This window comes from Taudactylus pleione, unplaced genomic scaffold (genome assembly GCF_031769625.1).
Source record: "Taudactylus pleione unplaced genomic scaffold, aTauple2 ptg000061l, whole genome shotgun sequence".
NCBI classification, from domain to species: domain Eukaryota; kingdom Metazoa; phylum Chordata; class Amphibia; order Anura; family Myobatrachidae; genus Taudactylus; species Taudactylus pleione.
The window spans coordinates 14,428,977-14,431,567 of record NW_028284463.1 but is presented as its reverse complement, the minus strand read 5'-3'; positions in this window follow the sequence as shown (position 1 = coordinate 14,431,567).

Here is a 2,591-nt window from a genome sequence, read left to right as displayed (position 1 = left end):
CCCGGAAACATAACATCGATCAAAAATCGACACAATCGGTCTTTAGTAAATATACTCCTACATATCCAATTTACCGCTACACCTGTTTAATTATCAGAGATGCAAAACGTATTACCACTTTGTTCATCTTCAGGTGTTTATGCTACATCAGAACTTGAATATATTATAATAACGCTTTGTCCGGTCACACCAATCTTTCATTTTCTCCCTAAGGTGCTCAGACCCACCACAGATCCAAAAGGGAGGCCAGTGATAGCACGAGGTCTCTTTATAAGACGTCTGCGTTTCTTGTTAGGGCTTTTTTTTTAAATAAATTTTGTCCTGTTCTACTTGCCGGATACAGAGAATATCATAGAAGAGACGAAGGGATTGTCTTTCAGTGCAGCCTTTTCTGGTTGACTGTGGATGATTAAACATTTCACTCCAGTATTGAACATCATGAAGTTTTAATACCCTTGAAATATCAGTTTGATCATTATGGGAAACCAATTTTAATTGAGGGTCATCAACCCCCTAAGAATTCTGTAAGAAATTCCGGAGACTTCCTCTACTAAGTGCAGCTAGCTATCACCTGAAACATCTCCTGGAGTACATCCCTCTACTTGGCAAGATCTGGTGATGGACCTATGAGCCCTTATCACATTAGAGGATATATGATCATGCTGTTGGCAGGATTGAGGCAGATATAAGCCTGGGGGCAGATTTCTGCAATATAGACCTAGATTTGGCAAATGCCTCATTCAGAGATCCGCCCTGTGGATGCTTTGGATCCTACATACGCAACATTGAGTAACTATGGACATATGCATCTGCACTTGTGGCTTAGTGGGTGCAACTGGGCATTCGGTCATGGGCTATAATATGGTGAGAAGGGATCATAGGCAAAAAGCCATCTGATTTCAGATGGATCTAATGCACCCAGGACAGGGCTTATACGAGTCCGCACTGATAGTGTCGGCTGCTACTTTCACAATTGGATGGATAGGCTTGGTGCTGTCACGTAGATGTGGCCAACTGGGAATACAGGCAGAATTGGTGTATCTATGATGGGCAAAGGGTACACAGGGCTTGATTCAGAGCCGGACGCTCTGAACGAGCGCCCGCTCTGAATCTGGACGTTTTTATTTTAATTTTGTGCGGCCTCTTGGACGCTCGCATAGCTGTGGGTTGCCACCCACAGCTTATGCGAGCGTCCATGATGATGGTCGCGATGGTCAAGACCATCGCGACCATCGGGCTTGCGACGAGACCCTTGCGGTAGGGTCTCGTCTGCCGCAAACCCTGGAGTGCTTTTGGCTCTATCAGAGCCAAAAGCACTCCCACTGATATCACTAGTGATGTCAGTGGGGCCGGCCCCAGACGGTAGGCGTTCCCATGGGAACGCCTCCGTCTGGGCAGCAACGCCCCCGGCACGCCCACCAAAGGGGGCGTGCTGTCACTCACCATCGACAGCACGCCCCCTTTGGTGTGAGACCCATAACGACGGCTTGGCCGTCATTATTCGGGTCTCGCGCATGTGTACGACGGAGCAGCCACCGTCGTGCGCATACGCACTTGCCCAACATCGACCCGCTTGCGAGCGCTCAGCGCTCGCGAGCAGGTCTGAATCAGGCCCACAGTGCACAAGGGCCCCTGGGTCCCAGAGACATGTGCAGTAGCGAGCTAGAGAAATCACTCGGAAAATTATGCCAGCACCATTATCCCGAAGATCTGCGCACACGCAGTAGACTCTAGCACAGTGCCAAATGCTACTCTGCACATGCACCGGCAAAAAGGGGGGTGGGGATCCTCGAAGGCTCCACACGGGCCCCTTCCAACCCACAATAGCTTGTGCGCCCAAAAGCCAGTTTTTTTCAGACGTCAGCATACAGGATGTCGGATGTCAGGATACCGACACTGGAATCCCAATGCCCGTCAGAATACCGATGCCGGCATCCCGAAGGGATCAAGATACTGACGTCGGCATCCCGACCACCGGCATCCTGAAGGTAAGTATGCGGGATAGGGTTAGGCCGGAGATGGGGGATTAGGTTTAGGGACCTGCCGGGGTGGGTTAGGCACTGACCGGGGAGGGCTAGGCTTCGGGGAAGGGGGGTTAGGCACCACCGGGGGGGGATGTTAGGGTGTAGGAAGGGGGAGTTAGGTTTAGGCACCACCAGGGGGCGGTTAGTTTTAGGCACCAGTGTTAGAGTTAGGGGGGGGGGGGGGGGTTAGGCTACTTATCGGCCACTATCTGGATGCCGCTGTCGGTCTTCTGACCACCGGCAACCAGTCCACCGGTATATCATACCGATTCCTGTCCACCATAAATCTATTACTGTATCTCCTTGGTACTTACTTCCTTTGTATCCTCTTTCCCCTCAATTTGTTTACAGAAGACCAAGATGCAATCTCCTATGTAGTCTTTTTTCTACATCTAAATATAGGAAGCAAACCTGCTAGAAAACATACGCTGCTTATCTACGGAATAAGATCAGATGTAAAGCTTGTTCCTCGTGTCTCCAACGCCAAATGGTTTCAGATTAATGTGACAGGTTGTATTTTTCTGATGAAAGATTTGATGACTTGCCGGGTGAGGAACGTGGTATGTA